General features: G+C 41.1%; 1 protein-coding gene and 1 long non-coding RNA gene across 6 annotated transcripts in view; one reads left to right on the forward strand and one right to left on the reverse strand.

Moving 5' to 3' along the window:
* Positions 1-14,146, forward strand: part of LOC146021025 (uncharacterized) — a 45,340-nt gene that overhangs the window by 21,350 nt on the left and 9,844 nt on the right. For all 3 annotated transcript variants that reach the window (XR_014450867.1, XR_014450865.1, XR_014450866.1), the window contains exon 2: positions 5,682-5,789. This is a non-coding gene — a long non-coding RNA (uncharacterized LOC146021025). The remainder of the gene's footprint in view (positions 1-5,681; positions 5,790-14,146) is intronic.
* The window catches only part of METAP1D (methionyl aminopeptidase type 1D, mitochondrial), a 182,305-nt gene that overhangs the window by 6,615 nt on the left and 161,544 nt on the right, over positions 1-14,146 (reverse strand). The gene's annotated exons all lie outside the window — the stretch shown is intronic.

Below are 14,146 nucleotides of genomic sequence, written 5' to 3' on the forward strand. Positions count from 1 at the left end.
GAGATGGAAGGTGGGAGTGAGGTACAGGTGTGGGAGATGGAAGGTGGGAGCGAGGTACAGGTATGGGAGATGGAAGGTGGTAGCGAGGTACAGGTGTGGGAGATGGAAGGTGGGAGCGAGGTACAGGTATGGGAGATGGAAGGTGGGAGCGAGGTACAGGTGTGGGAGATGGAAGGTGGGAGCGAGGTACAGGTGTGGGAGATGGAAGGTGGGAGCGAGGTACAGGTGTGGGAGATGGAAGGTGGAAGCGAGGTACAGGTATGGGAGATGGAAGGTGGGAGCGAGGTACAGGTGTGGGAGATGGAAGGTGGGAGCGAGGTACAGGTATGGGAGATGGAAGGTGGGAGCGAGGTACAGGTGTGGGAGATGGTGGAAGGTGGGAGCGAGGTACAGGTGTGGGAGATGGAAGGTGGGAGTGAGGTACAGGTGTGGGAGATGGAAGGTGGGAGCGAGGTACAGGTATGGGAGATGGAAGGTGGTAGCGAGGTACAGGTGTGGGAGATGGAAGGTGGGAGCGAGGTACAGGTATGGGAGATGGAAGGTGGGAGCGAGGTACAGGTGTGGGAGATGGAAGGTGGGAGCGAGGTACAGGTGTGGGAGATGGAAGGTGGGAGCGAGGTACAGGTGTGGGAGATGGAAGGTGGAAGCGAGGTACAGGTGTGGGAGATGGAAGGTGGGAGCGAGGTACAGGTATGGGAGATGGAAGGTGGGAGCGAGGTACAGGTGTGGGAGATGGTGGAAGGTGGGGGCAAGGTACATGTGTGGGAGATGGAAGGTGGGAGCGAGGTACAGGTGTGGGAGATGGTGGAAGGTGGGGGCAAGGTACATGTGTGGGAGATGGAGCTTGAATTGGATTCTGAAGGGAAAGGGGAGCTAGTATAGGGTAAGAGTGGGGAGGTGGACATAGGCCCTTAATCTGGTTCATTCACAAAGGCAAATTCCTTCTCAAATTGACAAAACCATGTGCACTGCAGATGTACATGGTTTTGTCTATTTGAGAAGGAATTTGCCTTTGAGAGAGAACCAGAATAAGGGCCATAGTACGTATGGAGAGGTAGATGAGCCCGGCAGCAGCATTGAGGATAGATTGGAGTGGAGAGAGGTGTTTTACATGGAGGCCAGAAAGTAGGAAATTACAGTAATCCAATCTGTAACAGGCTGGGTTTAAAAAATGATAGGTAGGAGCTGATTGGCTGGTTGTTTATCACTATCACTTTTTGAAGCTAGATACATCTGGCCCATAGACCTCATGGGGCCCCAAGCAAGATACTGGTTTGGGGTCCTCCCTTAAACAAACGATATTTTCGGCCTGATTGAAGACAACATCACTAGACCTTGGTGTGAGCGCAGTGGGCCCATAGAAAGGGAAACCTTTCTATGGGCCCAGACGGGCTGGGATTAATGCTTAGCTTATGTTTATGTATTATTATTTTTTACATTTTCTGCCAGTAAAAATAGTTGCGACTATTTGTACCACAACCCAGGACTGGTGTATATCTATTTGAGATGCTAAAGATAGTGCACCCATCGACCCCAGGAGATGGCATACCTAACCGATCTGCTTACACATCATGGAGAATGCGAGCATGTACTGGATCTGCATCCAGAGGAAAAAAGTACATTTACAATTTAAAGTGACACCCAATTTTTTTGTGTGTGAAAAGACTGTGTCCATGTGATCTTCATGGTGATGTAATTTATGGACTATGATTAGGAAAGCCAGATTCTGCTCCATTCCTACACCATCATATAACAGGAAGCCACCAGAGCTCCAGGATGCAACAATTGGACTTTGAGGTGGCCCAGAAACAACAGCTAGTGGCCATCGATGAAAGGAGGGCCAGATAAAGCTTATAATGACCTCAGTCTGATACTCTGGACTGCAACAGGTGAAAAGCAGAAATTTTGTCTTGTTTGGTACAAGCACAACACGTGGAATTGCTGGGAATACAAATAGGATAAACCATCCTGCTGTCAAATGTATGGACACGTAATATAAAATACTGGAGGTTTCCAAGGCGCAGAAAAAAACAGAAGAGCAACTCAATATAACCAAAAGACTTGTTCAACCAAAACAAGTAAGACAATAGTATACAAAACAGGGGTAAGGATATATTCAAGCGCTGTCTGTATGTGTTCTCTTCACTTCTCCCGTTCTCATGAGTCGATATGCGGAAATAAAGAAAAAAGAACACAATGTGTGGGACTGTAGTTTTCTTTTCAAAACATACAGGGGGAATAGAAGTGGAACGTACCACACTCACAAAGAGAGTGTGTATTTCAAATTCGTAAAGGTATCTTTTTCCGGTGATAGTATAGCCTTCACCAAATCCACCCTGGTGTCCAATAGAATTAGATTAGGCGTACATTTTCACTCACACGATCAAGGTGTTACAATACATATAATGGTTTCTTTTAAAAGCAAGCGTACCAATAACTCACAATTGGCAGGAATTTTCAAAGCACATCTGGGTTTCTTTAGCTTGAAAAAATTATTTTTATTGCCAAACACAAAAATTATTAAAATACACTCTGGCAATAGGTACACTGGAGAAAAATCCAAAGGTGGGTGATAGATGTTGGATGGAACTCACACTAGATATACACCAAAAAACTCTCCGGATAAGTTTAGAGATGTCGGTGAGTAAACACCCGGTACCTTTGTTTTAATGTCCAGCATACTGTAAACACAGAATGGTCCAAAGTTTAAAAAGAGGTTGTGCAGATCCAGAAAGCCAGCCTATTCGATACCTTTTACTAGCTAAAATCTGTACCTGTTCCAATTCATTTATGTCTTTTTAAGGTGCGGTGCCCAGAACTGAACACAATATTCCAAGTGTGGACTCACCAATGCCTTGTAAAGAGGCACTATCCCATTGGCATCACTTAAATCCATTCCCCTTTTAATGCCAGTGTCTTGTTTGCTTTTGCTGCTGCACTTGACCAGTGTGCATTATTACCCAATTTTTCATCTATGATGAGCCCAAAGTCCCTCTCTACAGCAGAATTCCATATAACAACTCCATTTAGCCTATAAGTAGCTTCTTCATTTTTGTTCCCATAATAAATGACTTTACATTTATCAATGTTAAACCGCATTTTCCATCTTTCCAGTTTAATTAAGTCACTTTGTAGTGTATCCACATCCTCTCCAGAGTTAATTTCCTTACTCAATTTCATGTCGTCCACAAATATTGCAATTTTACTCACTATTTCACTACCTATATCATTAACGAATATACTAGGTGGGTCCCAATATTGAACCTTGTGGGACTCCACATTGGACCTTACCCCAGCAAGAATGTATGCCACCACTATCTGGCCCCGATTGTGCAACCAGTTTTTATTCCAATTACAAATTTTATCTCCTAACCCTAAATTTCCTAGTTTTATTAATAACCTTTTATGAGGCACCGTGTCAAAAGCTTTAGCGAAATCAAGAAGAATTACATCAACAGATTTCCCGAAGTCCAGCCACCCTAGTGACTTCCTCATAGAAGCTAATTAAATTAGTCTGACATGATCTAGTTTTGATGAACCCATGCTGAGCCTTACTTATCACCTTCTCCTGTTCCAAGAAAATTTGGATACTATCTCTTATTATTCATTCAAATATTTTTCCAACAATGGATGCAAGGCTGCAGGGTTTCAGGGTTATCTGGAGTCTGACCCTCCAGGCCAGAAAAGTTCCCACCACATAAAAGACTTGATAATAATGTGATCCGATTTTTTTTATTGTGGTATTTCGGGCCATCTTGCTAATATATATACATCTTGCTAATAATTGCCCACTTACCTCTGAACCTATGCAATATGAGTATGCTTTTGTATACCACAGAATGTCATAATTTGCTCACAGCCTGTGCAGCAGAACCTTAGGCAGAACCATAGAATCAAATATGTGCAATCTCTGTAGAAGGCAAATGAGCAAAAGCTTGTTAGACTCAGTAGTCTGGTGATTCTTCTGAATGCCAAGTTGGTAAACCCTTCAAGAGACAAGGAAAAACTTTTGGGGTAACCCGTATACCTGTATATGTGATCATGTATCTTAAATGTTTGACGGAATAGCTGCAGTGGTGCCGATAGTGAGAGAACACTTGGAGCAGGCACAAAAGTCACAGCAGTGAGTATACAGTGGGTTTGTGGCAAAATGGCAGGGACACTGTGAAATAGTGGGAAAATTGGGTGAGGTTAATTCTAAAATATATGAACCAAGGAAACGAAGTTCTGAACAGTTATAACATGTACATCTTATAAAGGGGTATATTCAATGCCAAATGGTGAGCTATGACAAAGAGAAGTGCCAATAGCTCGCCCTCATAGCTCGCGGTTAGTATTCAAAAGAACCCCCTTCACTCGCCGTTTCCACCTTGCTGGTTCTTTTCAGCAAGGTGGAAACGGTGAGAGCGGCCGGCAAAATGACGAGGCTTGCCACTATATGCAGCGATCTCACTGCATTTGTGATGAACCTCGCCGTTCTGAGGAATCCTTGCCGAAAACAAGCCATCTTCACCAAATTAACCCCCTCGCCATCAGCATTGAATACCACCTATAACCATGGACGGACAGAGTTAGCCCTGTCAGCAATACCAGTCTCTCCAGTAACTTCAGTACCTTTGATTTCTGTAGTGATGATAGCCAAAACCATCTCCAATAGTCGACAGCAAGAGGCTAAATAATTTCACGTAAGATATAGATTATGTTTTCTGATATAGTGAACCGACAGTCATTAAACATGACAATCACTAAACCAAGGATTAAGGTTAACTTCAAGCCATACAAAATATCAGAAGCACAACATGTGGTGGTATCTAAACCTCCATACAAACTAGATGATTCTGATATTGGCGGTGGTGGGGACCCAGGGGGGTTCCGGCAATCGGCAAGGGTATACACACTTGCCGATGCCTGCGGGGAGGGAGCATCAGGTTTACATTCTTGCTTTACACTATGATAATATACACAGCTGTATCTGGAAATAGGCATGTGGTATAGACTGTAATAGTATACATAGTTAATCAATTAAAAAATCTGAACACAAAAGTGAAAAAAGCGTGATCCTTACTATTATAGTGGACAAATGTACCAAGTGTAAAACTTGAAAATAGTTTGTCTGATGGAGCACTGCTAACACTTTGGTATAGGAAACATATTCTGTGCGGGGAAGGAACCTCTTTTGACTTAACAAGACGTATGAGAAAAAAATTAGGGGATAATAGTGTACAGATACATCTTCATTCATCTAGCCACAATATGCCACATATAATGTGTCCCATAGCTGCATCTTTTTTCTTTACTGAATACTTGCCTTAGTCACAATGCAATGTGACTAGGACCCACCAGGAGACTGTGCTAATGAATTTGATATGTGGTATTTGAATATTGTGCATGACTGAGCATAATGGAACTTGTATTTGTAAAAATCTACAGTTATCCTGACAATTTAACAGTAGGGTCGATTCAATTCACTGTGAATAGCACCGGAAGGAAGCTCCTGAATCTATTCTAATCAGCGCACTGCTAAGTCCGACTAGTGGAAGTCTAACTTTTTGGATCAATACCCATGTATTCAGAAATATATTCAACTGAGATTGTATTCATGTTATTACGTAGTATTCAAATATCATTGATGATACTTTCAGGGTACTGTGGTATATATTTTTTCTTTTTCTCTTGTCTAGAATAGGCCATCCCTTTCATGCACCTGAGAAGGATTATGAAAACCACCATTTTATATTGGTGTTCATGGATGGAACCAGCATTTGGAGGGGATCTATGGGTGACTCCAGGTGAGTTAGCTTTAGATTTAGATATATTCAGTTGTGGATCATTAGCTCGACAGTAAATAGGTCGTCCGGTACTTGTGTACAATCACGGCTCCCACGATGTCCATCGCATAGCAAAAAAATCGCATGCGATTTTTAACAGAAATGCATCCAAATGCATTGAAATTAGTATCAAACATATTCAATGGCCCCCAAATGTCATTTTTGAGGCTGTGCCACCCCCACTATCAACGCAAACCCGAAGCGTGGCAAGCGCAGCGAGTCCGCGATGGGCGGTGGTACGCGTCCTACGACCTTTTCATACCCCCACTATCCACGTCGGCGTGGAGTTGAGAATAGAAAGTGTGGCGAGCGCAGCCAGCCACCGAGCCCGAAGCGTGGCGAGCGCAGCGAGCCCCGCGAGGGGACACGGATACATTCACAGGTAAACGCGTCCCCTCACGGGCTTCACAGGTGTTCGCGTCCGCTCGCCACGCTTCGGGCTCGGTGGCTCGCTGCACTCGCCACACTTTCTATTCTCAACTCCACGCCGACGTGGAGATTGGGGGTATGAAAAGGTCGCAGGACGCGTACCGCCGCCGCTCGCCACGCTTCGGGTTCGCGTTGATAGTGGGGGTGGTACAGCCTGAAAAATGACATTTGGGGGCCATTGAACATGTTTGATACTAATTTCAATGCATTTGGATGCATTTCTGTTAAAAATCGCATGCGATCAAATTAAAAAATAAATGCTTAAAAACTGCAAAAATCGCATCCCATCGCATGCCACTACATATGGCATGTGATGGCATGCGATGGGAGCCGTGAAAGTACACAAGTACCGGTCGTCCACTATTGGTCAACAGGCTGAAGGTCGACACATGAAAAAGGTTGACATGGTCAAAAGGACAACTCAAGCAAAAGGTCGACATGGACAAGATCAACATGAATTGTTGACATTTTTGGGGGTGTCTATGGGTCAACATGGACACCATATTAGTGTACCGCATCCTTTAGCTTGGCTAGTCAGTTTTTCTAAAAAAAATCATGGTGACCTTTTGACCATCTTGACCTAATGCATGTCGACCATTTATCCTGTGTTTAACCTCTGCCTGTAGACCAATAGTAGTCGAGCTAGACACTGTTGACTTATTGACCGCATACCGATATATTTGTGTATGTGCTATTATGTAGTAACAATCCAATATGCAAGTATATGTCCCAGACTGGGCGCTATTATCATGTAGTGTTGGGGACTGTCAGTTCAGAAAGTAAAGGATGTGTACGTTGATGACGGGATGACGTGTCATCACTATATAATGAAGCCAACATTATTCCAATTACAAATAAACGGTATCAGGTTCATGAACCGATTATAGAACATGACACAAACTATAGCAACTGATTACATTTCATACACAAGATTAAAACAAAAAAAAAAAATTCACTCTTCAATTACCCATTAAAGTTAGGTATTGGTATTACATTTTTTTTTGCAAAACTGGCATACAAAAGAAATTCATACTGAAATTTATGAAAAAAGCTTTAAATACAGAAATTATTACATTATTTTATAATATGTAAAATCAAAGCAGGCTACATTAATATAGCAGTAAAGCTAGATCAATTGATAATGATTAAAAACTGATTAATTTTGTAAATATACCGAAGACCTTTTGGTTGGAGAGGTTAAAGTTTACAGATCCAGTACATTACTCTTTCAGCTAGTTTTCTTTGAAGATCCTCTCCTTGTCAGGTGAACATGTTCAATTGCTTTTATGGACACGTATTTAAGATCAGATGGATTACAGTTTTAAAAATATCTCTACATGATTATATAGATAGTACCTTGTAATATAAGTTTGAAGTGTCTTTTCTACATATCCGAGTTGGTGTGAACTATATGGCTAAACTACTAAAATCTCACATTTTTTGAGAATTGCTGATTGCAATTTCTATTTCGTGATAAATTTGTACAATTAAACACATTGTCATTTTTTTAAAGATGAAACTGTAATGCAGAAATTATGATCATGTTTATATTTCCTTTTTCTAATATTTGGTATGATAGCTATGATCCTAATGGATTTTGAATTTCAAAATAAATCACTTAATTCAATGTGGACTGTGAATTCTTGAGTGCTGTTAGCTCATTAGGAAATCATCAATGTATCTTTTATAAAAATAAGTTAGAGAGGAAAAATATTGGTACTTATGTAATATTTCTTATGAGACCGCGTCCGCTCGCCACGCTTCGGGCACGGTGGCTCGCTGCGCTCGCCACACTATATAAAATCAACTCCATGCGTAGTTGGATAGTAGGGGTATGAAAAAATGGGGTGCATTTAACATGGGAGCCCAGATAATACATAAGTACCAAAATATTTCTTGGTTAAAATGTCACAGTTACCTCAAATGACATTGTGTAATTGGCATTGCTTGGGGGAAAAAGCTACTCCCATTACTGTCCCACATACCTTAAAAATAAAACAGTCACAGAGAATTCAAAGGTGTTTTAAGTTAAGATTGATTAATGTGGAATTGTTCATGTTTGCAATCTCTTTAGTAATGTCATTACATTACAATTGTTGTTCTATTGAGCTACTTGACTTTGCGTCCTTATGATACTATTGTAGTATCATAAAGAATTCTTAAGGAACCCTTCTGCCTACTCAGATGCATGGGTTGTTGCTAAGCCAATGCATGCTATAGCTGGTCTACCTGGTGAGTTTATAAGGTTATATGGTTTACAATGGAGAATGTATTTACACATTTCTTAATTAATAACTTTTATTCCAGAAAACCTCCCTAGGAGCATAGTAAGTGCACCCAGATATTCAAATGTGGAATCTGAAAAGTTTGAAAAGGCAGATTATTTGACATAACAATTCCATAAATGTACTGCCTGTTTCAATACCAATTGCTTGTCTTCCTCAAGGTTTTTAGATCTGACTGGTATGATTAGCTAATGCTGGATTTTATTAATTTTAATACTGGGAAAATCCCTATTCTAATCTCAAAAAACATTTATAAATTGAGTCTAAGCAAATAACAAAATTAATAGATAATGTCTGGGCAGGGGCGTAACTATGAATTGGGCGCCCCCCGCCATTAATGGGGGGGGCGCCCCCCTCCCCCCCTTCGCAGCACCCCCCATCCCCTACCCGCAGCCTTACCTGTCTTGCTGCCGCTGGTCCCGGCTCCCTTGCTGGCTTCATTCTTCTGCTATGGAGACGGACCAACACAAAATGTCCGCCCCCATACAGCAGACAGTTTCAGAGAACTGTCTGCTATATGGGGCGGACATTTTATTGTGGTCCGTCTCACTAGCAGAAGAACTGAAGACAGTTAAGGCTGCGGGCGGCGGATTGGCGGGCCGCAAGCGGTGGATGGGCGGACGGGAGGGTGCTAACTATAGCAACGCAGCCCCCCGGCGCCCCCACATGCACAGCGCCCCCCCTGCGACCGCGGGGGCTGCGGTGCTATAGTTACGCCACTGTGTCTGGGCTTCTAAGGCTTACTCATAAAGGAGTCTAAAGTACCTAAACTTTTATTTGCTTCCAGAATGACATTCATGTGGTTACAGGATTGTTCAACAAGAGGTTGATAAATCCTGGATAACATGAACAACAAAAACAAAAACAATGTAAAGATCTTGTATTGTCTTCATGCATCTAGATAATTTTTTACTAATTTCAGTTAATATTCTAGACCTAAAATATGTGGTCATATGTTATCACTTTAATCAAAATCATTTTCATGAATAAATATAGTACAGGATGAGTATCCCTTATCCAAATATCCGTTATCCAAATTATTCCGAAAACCATACATTTGTTTTATTTTTATTAAGCACTACTGGGGACATCTGTAACTGCACTACTGAGGACATGAGGACATGATATATAACTGGCAGTAAATATGTGCAAGAAAATGATTGATTCAGTACCTAGGATTGTACACAAACTTTGATTCAAACTTTGTTTCACCTTGTTTTATGTACAAATAAAATATATCTGTGTGTATTTCATGTGTTTGTTCAACATAAATGCAAGATACATCATTGAAATATAAAAATATTCTGAAATACTGAATAATCCGTTATCCAAAATTCTTCTGGTCCTGTGCATTTTGGGTAAGGGATACTCAGCCTGTATTCATCTTTCAAGGGCATTTACTACTATAAACTCATTTGTGACATTTTCTTCTAACTGAACTACTAGCCAAGTGAAACAAGAAGTTATCTTACAAGTCCGCTAGGCCTGAGAGCAGAACAGGCTGGATCTTGTCTGATTTGGCCACAAACATATGTAGCCATTTTGAACTGATCTGTTGCTTGCATTTGTATGTTATAATGCTATTACTGATGTTTGTGACAAAACTGTGTGTGTTCAGGACCAATAAAGAATGTGTCGATATACTGTACTTCAAATTGGGGCAAACGGGGAAAACAATCATTTCCATCAATTAAAAAAAAAAAGTATGCAAACATTTCATAGGGTAAGAGACATGCAAGAGAACATAATCTTTGGACAAAGTTTTCATTTGTTTTAGTAATAGGGTGCAATGTACATAGAAATTATGCTCTTTATTCTTGTCTCATAGAGGAGACTTAAGCAGTAGACGCGCAATAGGCTTGATACACTAGTTTATTCCAGTAAATTCTGCACCTACAGGAGCAGACTATATAGAAAAAAAAGTAGTTCCATAAACAATGTTATCTGTCAAATTTAAAGGATATAAAACTAAAAACAAAGTCACAATGAAAGGCATAAGGGTACATTTTCTATCATTCGAGTCCATTCAAGATTGCATTTTTATTCTAAAACTACACCTCAGTATATGACGGCAGAACACACAAATCAATAGACTATCGGATAAACTTGGCAGTACTTTCTATAGGCATCACTACAACACCACAATTTACTATCATTCATATCTGTAAACTCTGCCATGAATTTTGCTCAAAATACTCTTTTCAAATAGAATTGGCTTTTGGCTGGCTTGTTTAAAGAAACATGCATGGATCAGACAAATCCGCACAGTGCTTCTGTGTGTAAAATGTACAGAAAACGGTAAGAATGAATGAAAAAAAAAAAAAAGCCCTGGGCTCCTTGTGCTAATGTTTGTTCTAAAAGTGCAGCAGAAAAATTGCAGAGGGTTCCACTGTCTTTCAAGAACCTGAACTGGGCTACAGGACTAGTCCTGGTTCCAAACAGAAAAACAATGAGGAAACATCGGGATAAATCTACTCCTGTAATTGCATACCCCCATAATCTCAAATTATTTCCCAAATTAGTAGAAGAACTTGGCAGGAAGTATAATGCATTCAATACCATTTGACGGGCAACAATACAGTCATTTGAAACCCCAGAACACCATATACTTGGTGTCAAAAGTTAAGTTCCATTTAAAACTATCAAGAATTCTTATCTCTTCCTTTCTCTGGGGGTTATTCTGGTTCACTCCTAAAGGCAAATCCCTTCTCAAATGGACAAAACCATGTGCACTGCTGGTGGGGCAGATGTAACTTGTGCAGATAGATTTAGATTTGGGTGAATTATTTAGTTTCTGTGCAGGGAATATACTGACTGCTTTATTTTTACACTGCAATATAGATCTCACTTTGAAGTAAAACCCCACCCAAATCTAATTCTCTCTGCACAAGTTACATCTGCCCTACCTCCAGATATCGCCCAAGGCTCTTGCAGCAAACCTTAATCTCTCTGCAGTAATGGGGGCCTGTGAAGATCCTTGTTTCCTAGTCTGTTACTATAACAGGGATGTGACAGCTGCAATGGATATTATAGCCCCGTGCGTATACGACCCCGTACCTGACATCAAGCCCCTTGGTTTGATAACAGTGTTAATGAACTCAAGAAAAGGGGTCGTAGACTTGAAAGACTGTGGAGAAAGTCGATCATGGTAGAGCATAAGTTAAAACGAATGAAACATACTGGAGAATATCAATCAACAATCTCTCGTAAGAAATCAGAGTTCCTATCAAATGAGATCAGAGCAGCAAACAATAGGCCTGCTCAGCTTTTCCGAACAGTGGAGAAGCTTTGCAAACCAGCATGCCTGCAGCCTGATCAAGCCCTCTCCCAGTCAAGTTGCATTGAGTTTGATAAATTCTTTGCAGATAAAGTATCTTCCATCCGCAGTGTCATCAATGGAGTTCCAAACTATCAAGCCTGCGAATGTAAGCAACCTGATTTCTTGGAACAGCTTTGACCCAATGGCCAAAAAGACCTTGCAGAAATTACCCGTAGGCTGCGTCCCACCTCCTGTGACCTGGACCCTGCCTCAACTAAGCTGCTAATAGGGTGCATGGATATAATCGGCCCTGTATATGCAAAAATTGTTCAAAGCTCTCTGCAAACAGGAATTTTTCCTGAGCCACGAAAGGAAGCAATTGTTAGACCACTTCTTAAAAAAAAAACTAATTTAGACCCCCGACTGCATGAGCAACCACAGACCGGTATCAAACCTTTCTTTTCTAGGAAAGGTTATTGAGAAAGTGGTAGCAACTAGAAACCCGCCTGTCAGCCCATAATATTTATGATCCATTCCAGTCAGGATTCAGGAGAAGACACAGCACTGAAACAGCCCTGGTATCTGTGCTTAATGATCTTCTGATGGCAAGAGACAGAGGTGACTGCTCATTCTTAATCCTTCTGGATCTCTCAGCAGCTTTTGATACTGTGGACCATGATGTTCTAATCCAGCGCCTGAAATTTTTTTGTGGTCTGGATGGCACAGTTTTTAGCTGATTCAAATCATTTGTCACTGGTAGGTCACAGAGAGTTTCATCTGGAGTGTATTCCTCATCACCAGTGCCACTTCCATGTGGTGTCCCACAGGGTTCCATATTATCTCCCATGCTTTTTGCTGTTTACATGCTACCACTGGGTGAAATAATCAGACGTCATGGCCTGGTTTACCACTGCTATGCAGATGATACACACCTGTACCTGTCCTATGCTCCAGGTACAGAGAACCCAATACAACCCTAAATGGCTATCTAGCTGAGCTACAGGAGTGGATGAGTGCCAGTTGGCTGCAACTGAATCCTTTATAAAACAGAGGTGCTTATGATAGGTCACAGGACAAGACTGCAGAAGAGAGAACCAACAGGACTTACGCTTGGGGATGCAGAACGTCAAAATATGGAACATGTGCGGAATCTTGGTGTTGTCCTAGAGAGTGGCTTGACATTTAAACATCAGGTATCAGCCACAATTAAATCCTCATTCTAACATCTAAATAATATAGCTAGAATCAAGTACTTAATCCCCTCAGAAGATCTGCCTAAAGTCATACATGCATTTGTATCATTGCACCTTGACTACTGCAATGCCTCGGTCTCCCAGCAAAAGAATGGCCCGCTTGCAGATGGTACAAAATACAGCTGCCAGGCAATTAACCAATCAACCCCGCTCCAGCCACATAACACCCATTCTGTACTCCCTTCACTGGCTGCCTATAAGATGGTGAATAATTTTTAAGATTGGCTTACTGACTTTAAAAGCTGTACATGACCAGGGCCCAAGGTACAGCTTCTGATCCCTTATAGTCCCACTCGATTACTGCGATCTGTTGATGAAGGACTAACAGTACCCAGAATTTCCCTGAATTCATCTGGGGGTCGAGCTTTCAGCGCTGTGGCTCCAACTTTATAAAACTCACTTCCCCACTCAGTTCGAGAAGCTTCCACTCTGGAAACATTTAAATATAGACTCAAGACTTTCCTGTTCACCCAAGCATTCCACTAATGTCCCTTGTTTAGTTGTTAAGTTTGTTTTGTATTTTGTGCAGTAAAAGGCTAATGCAAGAACTGTGAGTCCTATTAGGAGAAAACTGCTATATAAATAACATTATTATTATTATTATTATTATTATTATTATTATAGTTGCATCCCTGTTTACCAGATTTAAATTTTTGTTTCATTTTTGTAAATCTTAGGCTTTTTGCTGAGACTTACATTTATTCAATGTAAGAATTGCTTTATAAAATGGTTGGGATTGACAGGGCATGCTTGCCTTGATGTTTCACCCTGGATATGGAACAATGAGTCCTGTCTGAGATGCCTATGGACCGAGAGAAGAGATAGAGACAATGGTAGCCAAGGGATTCACACTCGGGGACACATAAGGCCCCGCCCCCTAGCCATCATTCATCATAAGACTACAGTTTATAATATACAACATTATTAGATTTAGAAAGTAAGGAGAGGAACCAAAAGAAGTCACAAGGGCTGTAATTGAGATGCATATCGTGCTCTTCCCAGTGATCAATTCCCCATACATGTCATCACCATTTCATTTTCATGACCTCATCTACAATTATAGGTTGTCATTTGTGATGCAATGACAAACCA

This window comes from Crinia signifera, chromosome 7, assembly GCF_055691185.1.
Source record: "Crinia signifera chromosome 7, ASM5569118v1, whole genome shotgun sequence".
In the NCBI taxonomy this organism is placed as follows: Eukaryota; Metazoa; Chordata; class Amphibia; order Anura; family Myobatrachidae; genus Crinia; species Crinia signifera.